The sequence below is a fragment of the Notamacropus eugenii genome, chromosome 3 (genome assembly GCF_028372415.1).
Source record: "Notamacropus eugenii isolate mMacEug1 chromosome 3, mMacEug1.pri_v2, whole genome shotgun sequence".
Lineage (NCBI taxonomy): Eukaryota > Metazoa > Chordata > Mammalia > Diprotodontia > Macropodidae > Notamacropus > Notamacropus eugenii.
In genome coordinates this window covers 438,091,179-438,113,310 of record NC_092874.1, presented here as the reverse complement: position 1 = coordinate 438,113,310, position 22,132 = coordinate 438,091,179, and the positions used below count along the sequence as shown (strand labels likewise).

Below are 22,132 nucleotides of genomic sequence, written 5' to 3'. Positions count from 1 at the left end.
TCCCTACAGTTTCCAGGGGAATAAAGCCACTTGTCTAAGCTGACACAACTAATACACATCAGAAATAGAATTTGAACTGAGGTTCTTTGACTTCAAAGTCAGGATTCTATCCACTGGGCAATGCTGCCTTTATAAGCATGATCAGACAGTCATTGCTAGGAAGCATTCCTTTTGAATAGGACACGATAGCAAAGAGAACTTAAGGTGAGAAGTCATTTTGGGGAAGGCAAGAAGAGGACAGGATCACCAACATACTTATTCACTGACCAGTGAATTGTTCTAAAACTAAGTAATATATCAGCCAAATCTAGCATTATATACAGTGTTACATACCCATAGTACCCCTCTCTCTAAAGAAAGACTCCTTTGAGGCTTAGTGTGATAATTACAATTTTATAGCATTCCATTACAATTTTTGCTGCTGATGTTATCCTCAGCTGGGTGGCTGCTGAAAGCCCTTGAACTCCAAAACTTATTGATGTTGAGAAGCTATGACAATTTTGGAAAGCAATGTGGAATTATACTATGAAAGTGACTAAATTGTACTTAGCCTCTGAACCAGACATCCATCTGCTGCACACATAGGCCAAGATGGTCAAAGATATAAATAATGGTACTATATATATATATAATATATATATATACGTATATATATATATATATATATATATATATATATATATATATATATATATACGTATATATATATATACCAAAAGATTTATAGCAGTTTTTTATGTATTATCAAAGAACTGGAAGCAAAGTAGAAGAACAGTGATTGGGAATGGTGTATGAATATAGTGAAAAATTAGGGTACTGTAAGAAATGATGAATATGAAGAATGCAGAGGACCTTGGGGACTTTTATATGAAGTGATACAAGATGAAATAAACTGAACCATAAAATGTAATACACAGTGACAGCAACAGTGCACACAGATAGAGCAACAATGTCAACAAAAATGAGAAGAGAATGTTGTGAAATTCTAAGAACCAAACTCGGCCCCAAAGGAGTTTTCCTTTTCAGAGTCAAAGTAATAGGGATATGGAATACTGCACATAATACTAGATTTAGATAATATGTTGGTTAGTTTTGCTAACTTTTCTCTCCCTCTCCCGTTCCTCTATGATTTTTTTCTTGTTATTATAGCGGATTAGCTAGTGAGAGAGGAGAAGAATTAAGATGATAGAAAAACAAGATGCTTTTTTTTTTTTTTTAAAGAATCAACAGGTTTTAGTGAACCACAGGAACAAGGACAGTCCGCAGTGTAATATGGTGGATACACAAGCTAACTCTATCTTGAGCAGCTTCAGGAAGAGTATAAAGTAAAGGTTAAGGGAGGGGATAGTCTCTTTGTACTCTATGGTCTGTGCAACATGGACTGTTGGGTTCAATTTAGAGTTCACTTGTGGCTTATCAATGAACAACTTTCAGATCATGGTGTGTAATAGGATCAGTTGAAGGAATTATTGTTTAGTCTGGAGAAGAACAGATACTACTGAGACATGAAGCTGTCTTCAAGTCATAGGGCAAAGGCTGTTTTCTGGAATAGAAATTAAATCTAGATAACAGAACTAGGAAGAAAGAGTGGAAACTTCAAAGAGGTGGACAGGATAGAGAACAGGAAAGGTTTCTTAGGAATTAGACCTTGATCAAAAGTGGAATCAACTCTCTTGGGAGGTAATAGGTTTTTTTTTTTTCTCAATGGGGAACTTAAAGCAGTATCTAGATGGCCACTTGGCAAGTGGGAAGTTGTACAAGAGATTCTTTTTTTGTACAGGTTCTCTGAGGTAGCCACTGAAATACTTCTAATTAAGAAATGTGGTTTAATTGTGAAATGCTCCAAAAAGATAACATTAAAATAACTAGATTTGCCTTTTTACCCACCAATTCATGGACATATATTTAATAAGTCTCACTGGTTTGCTTTTAAACGATTTTTATGACCAGATCTTTGGCTTTGAGTACCTTGGACCTGGTTGAAACAATAATTACAAATATTTTATACTACAATAAAGACAATCTTTAAAATTGATTTGTTTTTCTTTGGTTGTAACTCCACACTAAAGGGAAACATGCCTGAAGTACATGATGACAGAAATGTAAATAAACCTTGTCACTTGCTCAGTGATATCCTATATAAGCAACATTTCCATTTTAGATACATTGAATTCTATACATCCTGAATCATATTGGTCATAAATTGGTATGTAGAGATTCAAGCCCTCAGCAGGATGCTTAGATTTTCTTGTGTTTTTTTTTTCTTTCAAAACATCTTCCAGTAATCAATGATATATTACTGCAGTCTTCCTACAGAAATGTCTGGATGATTAATAGTATTTATAATTATCAATATGGTTCCACAAACATGTACATTAGATAGGCCCAGATTGCCATAAATCCTACTTTGCAATATAGACAATCAAGCATATCACTTCATGTTTATTAATCTATTCAGCATTCTTCAGGGAAATGGCTGAATTCCATTACTGTCTTTACTTCAAACTTAGGCAGATTTCAAGGGGAAAAAATAGCAATGGAAATAAGGAAGACTAGAGAGCTCCATTATTGTACTAAAGAATGTCACATTCCCCCACCCCCAAAGATAGAAGTCTACCGTGTTCCTGTTCTAATTGAATTTTTTAATACATTTTCCTTTACATTATAATAAAACCTGTAATAGCCTATGATTCAAGAATTTAGAACTGTAGCACCCCAGGAACACTGTTATGTATAGGTAAAATCCTGAACTTTAAGTAAAAAAAAAAAAAAAAAAAAGATTTGCATTCCAGTCCTGGACTTGTGGTCAGAAAGACATAGGTTCAAATTCTGGTTCAGGTATGTACAAACTGTATGACCCTCATTTACCCCTTTTGTACTTCAGTTTCCTCATCTATAGAATGTGGGGACAGGTGTGGAGGGAGTTGGGTTTGGCGATCCAAAAGGGTCTTTCTGACTCTAAATAAAATACCCAGTGTATCAAGAACTTGACTAAAATGTAATTAGAAGATGCTTAACAAAGTAAATGTAACATAAGAAACACAATGGTAATTTGTAGTTTACTAAGTTAATATGCAGCCACAAAGATCCATTTCTATTTCAGTTTGATACCCTGTTTTGGAGTGTTGTTCTAGCTCTGCTCCAAAATGAGAATTTGACCATACAACTATGACAGCTATAACTTCTAGAACTATTCACACAGCACACACGTGCACTGCCTGTCTGGGGCTGAAAAACATAGCTGCTACATATTCCCCTATGGTTCTATGTGGGTAGCCCTGAGCTGTCTTTCAAATGCTATACCTCGTAAGAGTTGACTGTGTATGTCCTCCATGATTATAAGCTTGGTATCTATCAATCAGACTTGATTGATTTTTAGACTTGATTCATTTTTGGAAAGAAGTATTTATGATGGTTGTAAATTCAGAATGACTGGCATAAATCATTCTTTCAAAAATCTGTGGCAAACATACTCAGAAAACATACTGAGGCCTGAAGAGAGTGAGTTCAAGCTTAGAGAGACTAGGCTGCACAGAAGCAACTCTCTAGGAGTCCCTTGCACTGAAATACTCAAGATGTTACCCCTAGGTATAGGATAGTTTTTCTGATTTGGGGTTTGTTTTGTGTTTTGTTTTATATTTTCTGCTGGGATTCTTTTAGAGTCCTGAATCTATCTTTCCTTATTCCATCTAATTTGTCCTCAGCTGCTAAATCTAGACACTATGTCCAGCCCCTGCTGGCCTGGTAAACTGAGGAAGGGTAAATCCACCTATCCTCCTAAGTTCACACAGTCCTCCTCTGGTTGAGGGATCAGGAAAAGCAAGGAGAAGATGGAAGCCAAACTTGAGTTCTTCTTCCCTCTTCTTGAAACAAGCCATTCCTTTTCCAGTTTTGTTCCTCCACAACTTGAATCTCTGGGTTTCTAAACTGGCGTGTTAGGTGTGGCCAAGTCCTTTAGTCAGTCCAAACAGAAGTTGTGTCATATATAATTGATAGGCCTTTTAGTTGATTTGCTGGTATCCAAGTCTTGTCCACATGTTGTTTACAATGTACTTGATTGATTCAACTGAGGTATTTTCTCACCTTCAGAGAGTTTTGATTCCAATCAGTTACATTCAGCGGGGTATCTAGGCTAGTCATCACCCTTATGGAATCATAGATTTAGAGTTGGAAGGCACTGCGGAAGCCATCATGTCCAACCCCCTCATTTTACTGATGAGGAAAAGGAGGCCCAGAGAATTTATCAACATTACTCTACTCTTTAAGTGTCTAAGACAGGATTCAGACCCAGTTCCTTCAGACTCCTGGTACCTGTTAGTTCAGTGTCACAACAGAATGTTTTGCTACAATAGACTGTCCCTCCTTCCCAAGTCACTTCAAAATTTTACTACATAGGAACTTTGTACTAAGGTTATTGAACCATAATTCCCAGATCTTATTTCAGTTTTATCCTGAAGGGTAAGTAATACAGAAAAGGGATGATTTTTTGGGAGCATGACTAACTAAAATTCTTAGTGCCATTTGTATTTCCTTTCAATAAGTGATGTTGGAGTATATATAACCTGATTTCTGTTATTCACATGCCCCTAGAGAAATATTTAATATGGCTTTGTAATCAGCTCTGCAACTTAAGCAAATCTTATGTACTTTGAGGTCTATCAATGCTTTGATTAATCCATCTGTTTGAAAAAGACTTTACATATACCCTTTGAAAGAATCTACAGAGAGCATTGAATGGCATGAAAACCAGATATAACCTCCTAAGAGAAGCCCTACTCTCAAAGAGCTTATATTCTATTGGGGGAGACAATATGCATGGACACTCATAAAAACATACACATACAAAATATATGTGGAAAGTAAGTGTAAGGTAACATGAGGCCATGGGACAGCAACTGTGGTGATTAGGAAAAAAGCTTCCTATAAAAGATCAACTAAGCTTTGGGGAAGAAAAAACAACCTAGAAATTCTAAGAGTTAGTTCTGAGAAAGGAATGCATTTGAGGTTCTTCCATCAACTAGTGGTGTGGCTTTGGGCAAATCACTTCCTATCTCTTGGCTTTGTTGTGTATATGTGTGTGTGTGTGTGTGTGTGTGTGTGTGTGTGTGTGTGTGTGTGTGTGTGTGTGTGTGTGTGTTAATTTTTAAAACATAAAGATTGTACTAGGGGATTGATCAGGCCTTTCTTATCACTAAGATAATATATGGGACGGTCTGGAGCTTAAAGGAAACTTCATAGTCCATGCTCCTCATTTTATAAATGAAGAACTGAGGTAGAGAGAGGCAAAACCCAAGGTCAGTCTAGTAGTTGGCCTTGGAGGTCGGATTGGAACCCTCCCCCTCTCACTCCAGAAACAGTGCTCGTTCAGCTATTGAGTGGTGTTTTTGTATGGCTACATGAATAAGATCGTCTATACTGGCCAGACTTGTCGCCATCCATTTGGGGCCCACGAGAATTTACAATGAGCACCCTACTTAGTGTAGGAAATTGGCCTTAATACTCTGGCCTATAATGTAGTGTGTTCTTGAAACGTTCGTGTATGGATTATGTCTATTCGCCTCTGGAATTGTATAGCAAGAGCGCATGATGGAGAGTTTAAGGTCCCCTTACTCCCACTGCTGCTTCAGGACCAAATTACATGTCTGCTCTTATGTAGCTAGTTGTGTGACAGCCTGACATTCCTGCAGCTTAAATAAGTCTGGCATGTCTGGGAGTTCAATTCATTCTTTTAGGTCCCTGGGATGCCAATTATGTGTCTAAGTTACAGTGTCAATTCAACAAATATTTATCAATAGCCTAATATGAAAAAAAAAAGGGTCATTGCGCAATGCAGGTATAGGGTTTAGAATGAGACATGACCCTTCTCCCCGTGGAACTTACATTTTACTAGGGAGATGAGACATGAATATGAACGTGAAAATCTGTAATGCAAGGTATGATAATTGAATACGGAGAGTTGCAAAGTGCTCTGGGATTTCAGACTGTCAAAAGACCTGGCAACCCTCCAATGAACAGAATTTATGTACTGCGAAGGTTGGGTCTGTATCTGCTTTATTTTTTTGATTTATTTGGTAGCTTTCTTACAAACAGCTCCTGAAAAGCCTTCGTCCTGGGAGAAAAAAAGCAATAGTTGCAAATATTCATAAATGTGGTCTGTATCCTTTGAAGTAGGCTCCAGCTGATCTTATCACAATTGAACAGCTAATTTCCCCATTGTTAAAAATAAAAATGACTCATATTAGTTTGTAGTGCCACTGATTTAGCAGTCCCATTTGACTGATTGTGGCGCTCAGCTAGCAATCTTCTTGCTGTTTAGAAAATGGTGTGAAGAGAAGTGGGAAGTGATGAATCCTCCATCCTGGCTCCTTTGTCTCGTGTCTATGGAGTTCTCTTGCCATTTACCCTCTGACTCTCTCCTCTAGATTTGTATACCTTCAAGCTTCTTCACCAATTACTAGCGTGAACAAATGCGGGGGGAATCTTTTAATGGCTTTGCATGATATTCATCCAAAATTTGATGGAGAGAAAGCTATAACAAGTATAGGGAGATGAGGGACAGTGTTTAAGAAGACAGAAGATGTAATCTAGAAATGTAAAGAAATCCACATTTCTCATAAGTAGCAAATGTACTCATGATTTAGTGTGTGGTAATATTATTATGGAGATTTCAAGACGATAGTGGGAAGAAGAGGGTCTTTATTATGGAAGGAATTATGATCCTTCACATTTGAAAACATGAGTTCAAAGCCTGTTGGTGAATACATATTGTCGAGGTTAGTGGCTCTTTGAAACTGCTTTGGAGTAGTTGAGGTTTTCCTTAGGTGGACAGCTGGAGAGAGTGGCACATAGTAGGCTGCCTGATTTGTAGGCATGTTTTGGCTTTAATGTGTAATGTAAATGTACGTAGATTATTTGGGTTCCAAATGGCAGTTTATAGGAAACAATCCACATTGTAGAGAACCTTGCACAGTGCCTGGTACACAGTAGGAGTATAATAAATGTTTGGTGAATGAATGAATGAATGAAGTTCCCCTACTCCAGGAGGAAAGGGCATATTAGAACCCCAGCACCCCCTCCTCATCATTATTGTGGCAGAGATGAATGCCACTGTCATATTAGCTTATTGTCTACAAGAAGAGGAACTCAGAGTTGAAAAGCAATTGATTTGTGTAAAGTCAGTATCATTGTAGTGCTCAGGCCCATGTGTTATGGAGCCTTGCAAATACTCGATCTCTCCATTGCATTAGGTAAAGCCACCTGCCTGAGTCCCTTTTGTTTTTGAGTCAAACATTTACAGATTAGGTATTTTTATGGAAACTCTTCTTCATCTCATCTTCTTCTGCATCTTTTTTTTCCACACATCTTCAGAACTGTGAAGTTTAAGGGAAGGAGCTGATAGCTGCTTTATTTAAAATGGTAAAGAAAAGAAATCGGAGGAATGGACAGCCATGCACTAAATAGCCAAGGTAGAATTCAAACTCTAGTCTTACTGAACTTATGTTTAATATTCCATTAGTTATTACAAACTATATCTCACCAGAATAAAGCTTAATAAAAGCAAGTTCATTTAAGTGAAAACTCTCAAATTGATATTACTGAACTATATGCACATCTATGTATACACACATATATGTGCATGCATATATACATATACACACCTATATGTGTATATATATGTGTATGCATATGTATATGTGTGTATATATACACATATATATGTGTATGCATATATATACAGGTACTAAATAGAGCAGTGCTGGGGCTGGAGTCAGGAAGAATCATCTTCCTGAGTTCAAATCTGCTCTCAGACACTTATTAGCTGAGTGACCCTGGGCAAGTCACTTGACCTTGTTTTTGCCTCAGCATCTTCATGTATAAAATGAGTTGGAGAAGGAATGATGAACCGCTCTAGTATCTTTGCCAAGAAAACCACAAATGGTGTCACAGAGAATCAGCCATGACTGACAAACAACCGAACAACAACAACTGTGCGTGTGTATCTACAGATATGAGATGTCACATATATATTCATATATGTATGTGTGTGTATATTTATATATATATGTATATATATATATATCTGAGATACATCTTATATCATACTATGACTATAGAGAGCTGCAGGGTACCATGAGATTTGGCGTATATGCGAACCACACACACACACACACACACACACACACACACACACACCACTAATCTATGTACAATACTATTTTTTTTAACATTACCAAAAGTCAGATTAGGTAGAAAAAAATTTTTGAAAGTTGCAATGCCTTCCATTATTTGTGCCCATATCTGACTGTGGGAAATTCAGTTCCCCTATGAATCATAGTTTCCTCATTCATCAGATGATGTATTTAAACTGCCTGATTACTAACTGATCACTTTAAATTTGGAAATTCTATGATTCTAATGGGGACCTGCTATAGACAAAAATTGTTAAATGATTGCCCAGCCTCCCACCCCTTTTTAGTCTTCCTTCAAAGGCTCAACTGCCCCTATGCTGCTTTCAGATTGCCCAGGGCCACTGGAATAGCATCTTTTGGGGGCCTGTTTCTCCTGTGGTACTGAGCACTGCTAGGATACTTTGCTTCTAAATGAATCCTGTGTATTATTGGATGCTTGTAGTTTTGTTGAAGAAAATTCTATGAACTGGAGATATGTCATAATTCCATTGAAAATAACAATAGTATTAATAATAATTACATTTTTATAACAGTATTGCTTCCAAAATGCTTTACATAGGTTGTTTATTTTAATTCTCACAATAACCTTGTGAGCTAGGCAATGCAAGTATAATCATTCCCATTTTACTGATGAGTAAGCTTAAGGATAGAGAAATTCAGTGGCTTGCCAGTGCTTATGCAAGCATCCATGGCAACAACTGAACCTAGGTCTTCCTGATTCCAAGACAGTCATGTGATAAATGCCCAAGTAATGGTACAGACAAAGGCTACTGGAATTTCAAGGAGGACAAGTTCACCAATGGATTGGTGTTTTCCCAGGAAGCTTCATATATAAGGAAAGGTAGGAAGGATGATCAGCTTTCTAAAAGTCAAATAAGAATAGGCATGGCATCCAAGCTAGGGAGAACTGAATGAGCAAGGGTTTCAAGTCAGAATAACAACTTTAGTAAAAATAATTGTGTGTCTTTGTACTAATGGAGTAATCCCTGTCATAGCTCTCAGATGGATATTCCACCTAGAACTGATCCTGCATTGGTAGATCCATAATTATAGGCATAGAAAGTCAGATCTGAAAGGGACCACAGAGAGCATCTAGTTCATACCAACCAGGTGGTGCAATGGATAGAATGCAAGGCCTGGAGTCAGGCAGAATCAGGAAGACCTGAGTTCAAATTCAGTCTCAGAAATTTCCTTGCTTTGTAACCTTGAGAAAGTCACTTAACCTTTATAATTAAGTATTCTCAATTGTAAAATAGAGATAATAATAGCATCTACTTTTCAGGGCCATTGAAGGGATTAAATGAAATAATATTTGCAAAGTGCTTACCATAGTACCTAGCGTATAGTAGGTGCTTAATGAATATTCATGCCTATTCATTGATTCTCCACTGCCTATATGGGAAAGTTAGCTTTTGGTCAATCTTTACTTTTAGTGTTTTCAGTATCATTTATTATCAATACTATCCAAACTTATCTCATGTTTTTGTTTGTTTCAGAAAAGTGCTTTGTAAATCCTAAAGTGCTTAAATAAATGTGAACTATTTATTATTGCTCTAACAATTATTGTCTCCTTCACATTCATAGAGTAACAGCTTCTTAAAAGAGTGTATTGAGCATCTACAATATTAAGTGTAAGCTACGGTGACCATTATTGAGTAACCAAGAGTAAAGCATGTACTTTGAATTGAAAGTAAACATTTTTATTACTGATGTGAATGAAGAAGAACTGCTTATCAAATTTATGAATGATGCCAAGCTGGGAGCAATAATATATGTTGGATGACAGAATCATGATTCCAGAAGTACGCAACAGAACAGAATAATTGGTTGTGTGCACTCTTGAGAAGGATAAACAAAATGGCAAAAATGATCTGGAACCTGTGCCTCATGAAGAATGAAAGAAAGAAATGGAAGTATTTATCCTGGAGAAGAGATGATTTGAGGACGTGATTGGCTGGCAATACTTTGAGGGCACATGGGGATAGAGAGATAGACTTTCCTCTTGCCCTGAACTGAAGTACTAGAACCACTAGGTTGAAGTCACATGACAGCAAAGAGCATCCTACTAACTAGATCTATCCAAAAATGGTGTGAGGGTGGGGGGATTCCTCTTTCCCTATAGGAAGAAAGCAAGAAAAAAAAAGGATAGCTATTGGTTAGGCATCCTGTAGCAAGGATTCTTGTATATGGGATATGGTCGAACTAGATTATCTTTAAAGTCCTTTCAGCTCTAGTTTGTATAATTCTAAAATTTTCAATTGTATATCACCATTTTATGTGGCTACTTTGTGAGTATGGCAATTGGATGACACACTTCCAGGGATGTTGTAGAGTGATTGATGGTTCTGCAAGGGTTAGATTTGATGATCATTGAGATTATTCCAACTCTAGTAGTCTGTGAAGTAAATAGACCACATAATCCATGTTTGATTTGAAGGGGTTGGGGATTAGCAGTTATATAGTATCTACTATGTGCCAGATACTATGCTAAAGACTTTTTTTTTCTTTTTAACAGTATCTTATTCTTTTCTTACAATAACCTGGAGGGAGGTAGCTGCTACATGTTCTCTATTTAATAATTAAGAAAACTGAGTCAAATTGAGGTTAAGTGACTTGACTGTGGTCATATAGCTAGTATTTGTGGCTACACTTGACCTCAGGATTTTCTGACTCCACCCCCAGACCTAAATTCATTCCTCAGCTGCCTCTTTGAAGTGCTAAATATCCTATCCCCAACCTTAAATGCTAAATATCCCATTCCTAGAAGCAATAGATGAAAGTTAGTCATAGAATTTCTGTAGTCAACCTACAAGTTAAAAAGAAAAAAATATTCTGTGAATTCAGTGGTGTAAAGTGAAAGGGTCACACAAACTTCATCCTCATTCTTTTCCTCCAAGTTTCTGGAACCATGTGTTTGGCATTATTACCTGGGAGGGAAGAGTGCTTTGAGAATCTGACGAGAGTAATTTGGAAGCTATTATTTATGTGAAACTATTATTTCTCTTAGCCCCTTACTCTTTCCTGAATGTTATGCAAATAGCACAGATTAGGTGCCTTAGACAAGGAACTGACTTCAGGACTTTGTTGTATATAATCCTTTGTAACTCAATACATAAAGCTTTGTTGTAATGGGTCATTCTTAGGAACATGGAAATAGTTCTGTTTTTACTGAACGCTTCCTTGTATAGCATATTGTAACAGCAAAGACCCTGGCATACACAGGAGAGCCTGTTGCACAGGTTCTTAGATCTGCTTTTCTAAAAGGAAAGCCGTTTTTGAGGGGTCAACAATCTACTTTAATCAAGCACATATATCATTCACTTAGTTCAGGGGAAAAAGTCAGCACCCTGAACTTCAAAGACAGTTATTGTCTTCATTTTCAAAGAGGACAATGACAGCAGAGAAATGATGACTTGCACTTGACTTTGTTGTGAGCGAGGGAGGGCTGTGCAAGGTTTCCAGCAGAGAAAATACAAGCAGAAATTACAAACAGAAAGACCGACAGACAAGGCTTCCAACTGTCTGACCATAGACAGTACATGCATGGTTACCAGAGAGAGAAGCACCAACACCTGTCTTTTCAAAGCCAGGGGTCTCCTTAGAGGCTACGCAGAGTCTCATCTGGTACACCAATCTTCTTCCAAAAAATAAGCCCCAAAGTAAAACCTCACCTCAGACTATATATACACTTTTCAGAGCTGGAGGACACAACCTTTGTGACTCAGGGTCTCATGAGAAATTAACAAAAGATGTCTGAGGCCTATTAATGGGTAGGGGAAATCTTTAACTCTTCCTCCACCACCACCATTAACCTTATATTAACATTACACATATTTGCCTGTGATGTTTAAAAAAAAAATACTGTTAGCCCAATCACCTCATACTTATATCAGGATAGCTCAGCTACTACTTTTATGAAGAAATATATCAAAACAGTATAGTGCCCAGACAGATAGTTGATAGGTCCAATCCGATCCAATAACATTTATGAAACACCTACTATGTGGTAGTTGCTTTGCTAAGTACTGGGGATAAAATAAATTTAAAAAAAATTAAATTTGATGATTTAATTTAATTTTTTTTTAATTTTAAAAATTTAAAAAATTTAAAAGTGGCTATCCCTGCTCTCAGTCTAAATGGGAAAGACAACACACAAGGAAATCAGGAAAGCTGTGGGGGTGGGGAGAAACAGGGAGGAGAACAGGGATATTGGGTGCAGAGGCCTCTTGTTCCACAGAGTTGAAATCAGGCAAAAGAGCAGATACAAAGTGAAGTGATCTGAGATTTCCTCTTTCTGCCTTCTATAAATGCCAGCTTTAGGAGGAATTTGGTACCTCCCCCTCCAAACTTCCATCAGAGTGGAGAGAAGACTGACATGGGAGGGGGAGCATGTGGGACCACTGAAGACTTGAATTAGCAGCATAGTGGGGAAGTTAAAAGTAACGAGCTCAGCCTGGTAGTGGCATCTTGTTCTGTAGAGTTGAAAGCAGGTGGGGCAACAGATGATGACTGAGGTGGACTGATCTAGTGAGATACATAGATTAATAGTAGAAGACAGAGTAAGAGCTGGATCTCTATCTTCAGAGGAAACTGAAAAGTTGATGCAGAATAAGATGAGTAGAGCTGAGAGAACAATTTATACAATGCCAATGACATTATAGAGGAAAATAATTTTGAAAGATTTTATAACTGATCTGTGCAATGATAAACCACAAGTCCAGAAAAATGAAGATTAACCATACTACTCACTTCTTACCAGAGAGGTAAAGGACTGAAAATGGCATGGCCAACGTGGGAATTGTTTTTCTGGGCTATGCCTACTCATTATGAGGGTTTTATTTTTGTTAGCATTGTTATTGTAAAATTGGAAGGTAGAAGTAGAAGAGAAGGATAACAATTGCCTATAAAATAAATACATAATTTAAAAGATATTGATATGTTTATCCACATGTATAGGTGTGCAGATATATACCCCTTTACTGTGGTGGACACAAAGGAAAGTCATATTTGTTATGTGCATATTTTAAATTGGTTTCCAAATAGTCTATTTATATTCTTTAGATCTCTTTACTGCAGACCTTTCTCATGAGATGATAATTTTCTTCTATCTTTTAGTCCATGCATGTATCAGTCAATTAAAAAGTAAAATCACATACCAATATATTCACCGTGCTTCAATACATATCAATTTCTAATCTAGAAATGAAGTTGCTCCTGTGCCTTTTTGATCTAGTCTCTTCATTTATCCAGTCTCTCTTGTCCTCATCATTGATCTCTACTACTTCGGTTACAGAGCAATTAAGGGCATCAAAACAAATGATTTTATAATTATAAAGAGCAGAATTCCTTAAGCTGAAATGTGAACTTGCTCCCCTTGTTTATTTCATTTCAACCTTTAAATATAGTAATTTCCCTTTATCCATGTGAACAAACCCTCACACAGACAGTTCCTTTCAGTAACTATTAATCTGCAGACAATGCTTCCCAAGCCCAGGGGATGACCATTTGTCAAATCATTGACCTGCTGAAAAACCATATGCCACTACTGCCTTAGCCTTTGATAGAACACTCAACTTCTAAGCAGTAGGCCACAAACCAGATTAAAGTGACTCTTTCTTGCTGAGATGATGTTGTGATTTAATAATTGTTCAAGGTATTAAAATAGTAATGACCAGATGATAATACTTCATCCAGTTCTGAAATATTGAAATATTTTTGAATGGAAGAAAAATTTGTGTCTACTGACCTTCATTAATATACAACCTAAAGCCAACAGCAACATTAACTATATAAATGCACAGACGAACTTTTGACTAGCTGACATTATCAATATTTTAAATTAGTTCAAAACATCAGATGCTGAAAACCCAACATTGAGATCCACAGAATTTTCTAACTCTTAACTCTTATTTTCTCATCTTCTGGCTATTTTCCCATTCCTTCTAAGAACTTGCCTTGTCAACCATTTTCTCTCCTAATTTTTAATCTTTCTTCCAACTCTGGCTTCTTCCCAGCTGCTTACAAACATGGATAGATTTTGTCCATTCTGAAAAATTATTTCCTTAACCCTAGTATCTCCTGAAGTTTTTAGGAAACACACACATACACACACACACACAAGCACACATACACATGCACACACACACACACACACACACAAGCTGAACTCATTATCTTTATCTTCTTTCTTGACCTCTCAGATTCCTATAACCTGATAGAAACTCTCATTTATTGCTAAATCTAGTGATCTTTTCTCAGTAATCTTTCTAAATTTCTCTTTATAACTTTTGATACTTTTGATCACTCCCTTCTCATGCATATTATTTTCTTTATGGACTTTATGGTCATTCTTCTCTTCTGATTCTTTTCTCACTAGTATGATCGTTCTTAGTTTCTAATGCTATATAATCACCCTGCTCTTGTTCCCACAAGTGAGAATATCCCAAGATTCTATCTTGGGGTCTTCACCCTTCATTCTCTATATTCTCTCTTGGGGAACTCATTAGGTTCAACTATTATCTATATTTGAATGGCTCTTAAATCTCCATATGAAGCCCTCATCTAACTACTGAGTTTTTGACCCATATTTCCAACTTCCTTCTGGAATATCTCTACCTACATGTCTCATTAACACCTCGAACTAAATATGCCTAAAACTAAATATTTTCTTTCTTAATTTGCTTCTTATATTTCTACCACCACTATCTGAATCAGTCATTTTTTCAACCTAGAATTCATTGTCAACTCTTAAGGCTCAATCAACTCTGTATCCATTCAGTTGAAAATCCTATGATTCTTTTTCCTCAGCATCATCCATATCCATCCTTTTCTCTTTTTTCCTACCTACCTACCAAAGACAAATAGTCTTTGTGCAGGCCATCATAACCTTGGACAATTTCTATAGATGCCTTGTGAGTCTCCCAGCCTCTAGACTCTTTCCTTTTCCATTTATTGTTTGTTTGTAGGAATGGGGTTCAAGATTTAATAAAAGGAATTTGTATATTATAGTTGGGAAGGCTCAGGATTACATATGGCTGAGTAGTTGAAATATGTGTTGCCTAAATTCTTATTGGTAGGAGGTGGCTATGGTATATAATTTCAGGTTTGATATTGTATTTTCTAAGAAACGGATAATTTGATCCCAACAATATAAAGTATTGTTACTGAGAACTGTAGAAAGATTTTAAAGTCATGAATTTATCATTTTATTGCATCTAATTAGAGTTACTATGGACCTAAGAGAATGAGATCTTACGTAATAACATAAATCAGAGTTTCTGTGTAAACGACCAACGTTTGTGGCCTTCAGATGGCTTCTGAATATATTGCAAAAGAAAAAAAAAACACAACACCACTGAACGCATGGAAAGTTGAAAATGAATTAAAAACAAACTTTTATTTAAAAAGAAATTGATTTTAAAAAGCTGTTATATACTCTGATCTTTACTCAAGTCATGAATGCCATTTATAGCATAGCGAGGAAATGGTCAATTTTCATCTGCTTGAAGACATCCAGTGCTGTTAAACATATCATCCTCAACATTAGATTTTTCATACTTTGACCACTGCAAGGGAGTGGAGGTGTAATATGGTGTATAGATAACTTGACTTAAGGTCCCAAGGTTTTGATTCAGATTTTGTCTCTGATTCATACCCTCTGAGTAACTCTGGGCAAGTGCCTTAACTTTCCATTGCCCCAGGTAATTTTCTAAGATCTATAAATTGAATAGCATTTCTCAGTGTCTACTGATAGAGATGGTTTTCTTGCAAGGATTTTTTTTTTGTCAATAAATCACAGATTTGGACTAAAATAAAAGTATTAGATTATCTTCATATTCAGGAAATATCATCCCCCTCTAACTTCCATGCATTGGTTCTGCTTCTGCCTACTGAAACCAAATTGAATAAATGTAAGAGAGGCATGCATGGGTCTTGGAGTCAAGAAGGCTAGGGTTCAAATCCTACTTCAGATATTTAAATACCTTACTACCCTCACCTTTTCTCAGGTGCCATCTCATTTGAAAAATTGGAATTGTGTAGTTGGACTAGATACTTTCTAAAATTCCTTCTGTCTATAAATCTATGACCCTATAATCCCTCTTGCATTGGTTGCTATTGAGATATTTCAGTCCTGTCCGACTCTTCATGACCATGTTTGACATTTTCTTGACAAAGATACTTGGAGCTCCAACTCATTTTACAGATCAGGAACTGAGGCAAACAGGGCCACACAGGTATTAAATGTCTGAGGCCAGATATGATCTCAGACAAATGAGTCTTCCTCTCTGCAGGTGCAAAGCTATTTGCTGAACCACCTAGCTGCTCCCTCACAAAAGATAGGTGTTCAAATATTTGAAAACAACTAGCATTTTACTACTATCTTCTCTTTTCCCACTCAAATGGCTTAATATCTCTAATTTATCCTAACGTGGTGGCTTCCAGTCTTACCATTAGGGAGATTCCCCCATATGCCATATCAATTTATGAAGAAGAAATTGTTGGCTGACCATTTCCCAGTGTTGTCCCCAATAGTAAGTAGACAGAATTGTGACACTTGCAATCTTTCTCTTCGGTTTTTGTTTCTTTCTCTCTCTCCCTCCCTCCTTCTTTCTTTCTTTCTTTCTTTCTTTCTTTCTTTCTTTCTTTCTTTCTTTCTTTCTTTCTTTCTTTCTTTCTTTCTTTCTTCCTTCCTTCCTTCCTTCCTTCCTTCCTTCCTTCCTTCCTTCCTTCCTTTCTTTCTTTCTGTCTTTCTTTCTTTTTTTCTTTCTTTCTTTCTTCCTTCCTTCCTTCCTTCCTTCCTTCCTTCCTTCCTTCCTTCCTTCCTTCCTTCCTTTCTTTCTTTCTTTCTTTCTTTCTTTCTTTCTTTCTTTCTTTCTTTCTTTCTTTCTTTCTTTCTTTCTTTCTTTCTTTCTTTCTTTCTATCCTTTTTTAAGGAGAGCCATCAAGTTGTAATGGATGATCCAGAAGACTGTTAGTCAATATCTGAGTTCAAAGTACAACTTTAAGCAAGTTGATTCACCCTTGTTAAGCTCAAAGAGGTTAGCTGTGAGCCTCAATTTTTTTTTATCTATATAACAAGGTACAGTAATACCTACTTATACCTTTCATATGTAGTTTCTTCTGTCCAAAGAATGTTGTAGATTGTAAAGTGTTATGTGAATGTCAGCTATCAGTGTTTAAAAAGATCATAGATTTAGAAGCTCAAAAGCTCTGTTGAGATCCTCTGGTCCAAATTGTTCATTTTGTTTGGTGAGAAAGTAAGGACCAGAGACTTTTAGTGTCTTGCTTAAAATGAAACCAATAGTACCTGGCAGAGTTGGGATGTGTAATCAGATTTTTTGATTCCAAATCCAGCAGTCTTTCTACTATAACAAAGTTTTCCAACCATCTTGACAATTATGTTCTCCAATCGTTACATTGCATCCATGGGATTGTAGATTGGAAAACTATAATGGAAAACTTTCAATAGCTGGAAAAGGTCTTTGAGGCTATTAAATTAAACTTCCTGTATTTTACAAATAAAGACATTCAGGCACAAAGAACTTAAATGATGGGCTCAGTGTCACACAGTTAATAAGTATCTGGGGTGAGATTTGAACTCAGGTTTTACAGACTCCATGTCGAGTGCCCTATCCTCTATATTACGCTTCATTCTTAAGCTCACAAAAGCTTGTATTCTCAAGTCAAATACCAACCTATTCATAGACATCAGCATCTTCTGCTTATTATCGACATCTCTTAAGACTAGGAGTATACAAACAATTAACTCAGAGAACTTCTGCAGAAACAGACTCCCATAGAAAGGATTCAGTTAAGGGGGAGGGAAGGTAAAAAGGGGTGCTTGAGGGTACAGAACTTGGTAGAAGAGATTAGTGGAGGAAGAGGTGTATTCAGTACATGTGAATCATACTGTTTTCCTCGGCTCCTTGGCCACATATGAGATGCTTAGAGCTTGCTTCTTACAGAGATTCGCAGACCAGAATCATAGAACTGTTGGGTTATTGATCCTGGGGCTTCTGTAGCTGTCTTGAAAAGCAAAAAGCCACATCAGTCTCTGACTATGGTGCACAACAGGATCCAAATATGGAGGCAAATACAGCAGCCACCTTTCTCACAGGAGGAAGAGGAAATAGCTTCAAGTGTGAGAAGTGTGCTTGAGTAGACACTCAAGTCATTTTTTTCACCCTCCCCTGAAACCCCCAAAACTTTAATGCTTTGCCTGCTGTCTGAGAATGTCCTTAGGATCACAGCTCCCACACAGTCACTGACTCAGTGGGATTTTTTTTTTAATAGTGTGGATTATGGAAATACCATACTTCTAAAAACATTTGAAGATACAAATTATTAGACTGTAGCTGTCATTTTATGTGGTAATCTGAAGCATGATGAAGTAGAGCCAAAATGAGTTTTATGATCCGATTGTCTCTTCCCTTCACTCCATCACCCAACCTTCCATGAGAAACTCTTAGAGGAAGCTAGGCAATGATGTGACTATTGTGAATGGCTTAGGGAATCCCAACTCTCCAGGGGGTAGGATTTCAGAGCAAAGTGGAGGGAAGGAGATGGTTTAAAGGCAAAGAATAACCTATGCTTTTCCTTTCTGTCACAGATTTGATAATTTTTCACTATAGCTTTTCTGAGTTTGTATTTATGGGGTGTCAAGGGCTTCCAAAAGCAGAGATCACAAATGCTCAGCTATTTTCATGGTTGCACTTAGTAAGATAATCAGAAACTGGTCTTACTTTTAGGAAGAATAATGCCTACATGTAATGAGTTCAGTAATGCTGGGAAGCTTTCTCAGCCCAAAGTAAGCAACTCTTTCTCTAGATTGCTAATGTCTGAGACTTATGCATGAGAGATTTAATTTTGTTTTGGCCTCAGGCTTTGTCTTTTGTTAAAAATGCAACTGCCCCTGGGAAAGGTAGCATTCAAACCTCACCTGTCTTTAATATTGCTATTCATACTTTTCTGAGATCCTTCTGTGGGAGAAAGTTTTACTAGGAAGGACAGGATATTGGACAGGAAGATGAGAAGGAGAAGGAAAGTAGAGAAAGTGGGAAGACCAGAAGGTCCCAAGTAATGTTTCACCAATTTCCTAATTTTTTTTGGCTGATACCACCATTCATCTCTAGTTTCTACTTCTGTCTCCTAAGCCAAGTCTAGTGATGCGACAATAAACTCCAGTAACTTCCCAATACTTTAAAATCAAATATAAACTCCCAAAGCTCTTCCAAACCTGGGCCTGACCTGAATGTCCATCCTTGTTATGTTGCCCTCCTGCGTTGCTCTCACACTCTGCCTTCTACACAGACTGACCTTCTTTGTTCTTCCTAAGAGGTCTCTCCATCTCCAGAGCCTTTTGGCTGCTCTCCCCTCTGATTGGAATGCATTTCTACTTCAGATTCCTGGTTTCCTTCAATATTTAGCTTAAGCATCCATCCTCTTCCACATGAGTCCTCTCTTCACCCCCCTCCATGACATTTCATTTTTGCATATTATTTATATATTTGTAGGTTTACACATATTTATAGTTTTACATGTTGTCTCCCTGAGTAGCAGTACATCAGCTCTGTGAGGGTGGGCCCTGCTTCATCTCTGTGTTTATATCTTCAGTGAGGGGGAACAGAGTAGGTGTTTAATGAACGTTTGTTGATATATTAGCAAGTAGAAAGATGGAAAAGGAAAAGGCCTCCTCTAATATGGGATATGGGGCAAAGAAAAATTTATTTAGTTCTTCAGACTTTCATAAGCTGAATTCAAAGTGTTATACTCAACCTTTTCATGTTTGAATGAGAGAAAAAAAATGAAAAGAAATTCAAACATCAGGAGATTCAAATGTAAATCCATAGAAGGAGTATCTAATCATTTTGAAGGATTGGGAGATACTTAAGAGAGTTCAAAAGCCTCAGATTAGTTTAATAAAGGAAGCAGGCCAGGCTTTCATAGAAAGTCTTTCGCCTCTTCAATTTTTGTCTTTTTTTTTTCTAGAGATTATGGACAAAGAACTAGTATGTTTTTTTTTTCCTTATGAAGTTATTTCTTATTGCTCTCCTCTTGGCAGGCTACCAAAAGCCCTTTGTGTCATTGCATAGGAAGCGAATGGTACTAATTTTTAATTCATATTCACAAACACAATTCATACTAAAGCATGTAGCTTGAAACTAAAAATCCTCAACACATTTGTTTTTCCCGAAACTGTCAATTACGAAGGTGATGGACTAACTAGAGGGGTCTAGTTCACCATGCTGTGAGTGTTTATATGTGTGTATCCCAGAAACTCTCATAGAAATTGTTTTACTTACTACGGTATAGGGACATTTACAATGGATCCGAAAATATAGTTAGAATGTAGCATGTATGGAAGGGAATAATGTCTAAAAAGACTAGTAAGGTAGGAGGAGTGTGGGTTGTGAAGAGATTTGAAGGCCTAACAGATGAAGGTTGTTTTTTTTTTTAATCTTAGAGGCAAAACAGGTAACCACTAGACTTTGAGTGGTGAGTAGGAACATGGTCAGACCTGTTCTTCAGGAAATTGTGGAAGAGGTGGAGGACAGACTGGTGTGAGGAGAAATTTGAAACATGGTAAGCAATTAGGATGCTATTGGAATAATCTAATTGAGATGTGATGGGAATCTGAGCTAACTAGCATGCTAACCATGTAAACAGAGAGATGAAGACATAATCAAGAGATGTTGTGGAAATAAGAATGACAAGATTTGTCAATTGATTGGATATGTAAGAGTAAAGAATAGAGGATGACATGATGCTGAGACTTCAAATCTGGGTGCCTGAAATGATGGTGGCACCCTTGATGCTAATAGGAAACTTCATAAGAAGGAAAGGTTCTGGGGAATTAGAAAATTAATTCTGCTTTATGTTGTTTAAGACACTTATAGAACATCCAGTTGCAAAATAACTGGTGACAGTTGATAATGCTTGATTGGTGCTCAGAAGAAAGATGACTGAATACATAAGACTGAGAGTCTTTTACATTTCAGATCAATGAACATGTAAGGTCTGATGAGATCACCAACTGAGTGAATAGAGAGAAAAAAAGAACAGAGGGCCCAGGAAAGAGTCTTGGTTTGTAATCAGAATTAATGCGCATGACATGGATGATGGTCCAATGAGGGATTCTGAGTGGAAGAGGTAAGGCAAGTAGGAAAATCAAGAGAATATTGATAGGAAAATTCAGAGAGTGGAAATTATCTAGAAGAAAAGAAATTGTCCTCAACAGAGTCAAATGCTACAGAGAAGCCTAGAGGTATGAGGACTGAGAAAAGCCCATCAGATTTGGTAATTAAAAGATCATTGGATACTCAAGTCAGTGGTACACATACTAAAATCAGAAAGATACAGAGAAGATTAGCATAATCCCTGAACCAGGATGACATGCAAATCATGAGGTGTTCCATATTTTAACAGTTAACCTGAAGCAAAACAGACTCTAAGGATGCATACAAATATTTTTTCTTTGTGTAGTGACAAAAAATGGGCATTTGAGGGAGTACCCACCATTTGGGGATTGGCTAAACAAATTATGGTATAAAAAATGTGATAGAATACTAATGTGCTATAAAAAAAAATAATGAAGGAGATGATTTCAAAGAAACCTGTGGAAACTTATATGAACTGATGCAGAGTGAAGTAAACAGAACCAGGAGAACAATTTACATAATGAAAACAATAAGGTAAAGATAAACAAGTTTGAAAGAATTAGGAACTCTGATCTGCATAAAAAACCCTGTTCCCAGAAGACACATGATGAAACCTCTTAGTCATCTCCTAATAAAGAGACGATGGAGTCAGAGTACTGAATAAGACATATTTCTTTTTGGACTGCTTTCCTATAGCATGGGTCTAGTTGATATCAGATAATATACATTTATAGTGGTCCCAGTCAGCATGGCTACATTAATATAACAAGGATATTGTATGACTCT

The 22,132-nt window shown here is 36.9% G+C and overlaps 1 protein-coding gene and 1 non-coding gene across 4 annotated transcripts in view; both read left to right on the top strand.

Annotated features, from left to right (window-relative positions):
* The window catches only part of GRM7 (glutamate metabotropic receptor 7), a 1,016,657-nt gene that overhangs the window by 694,888 nt on the left and 299,637 nt on the right, over positions 1-22,132 (top strand). The window lies entirely within an intron of this gene.
* Positions 21,505-21,610, top strand: LOC140497873 (U6 spliceosomal RNA). The gene has a single exon (XR_011964884.1). It is a non-coding gene; the product is annotated as a U6 spliceosomal RNA (small nuclear RNA).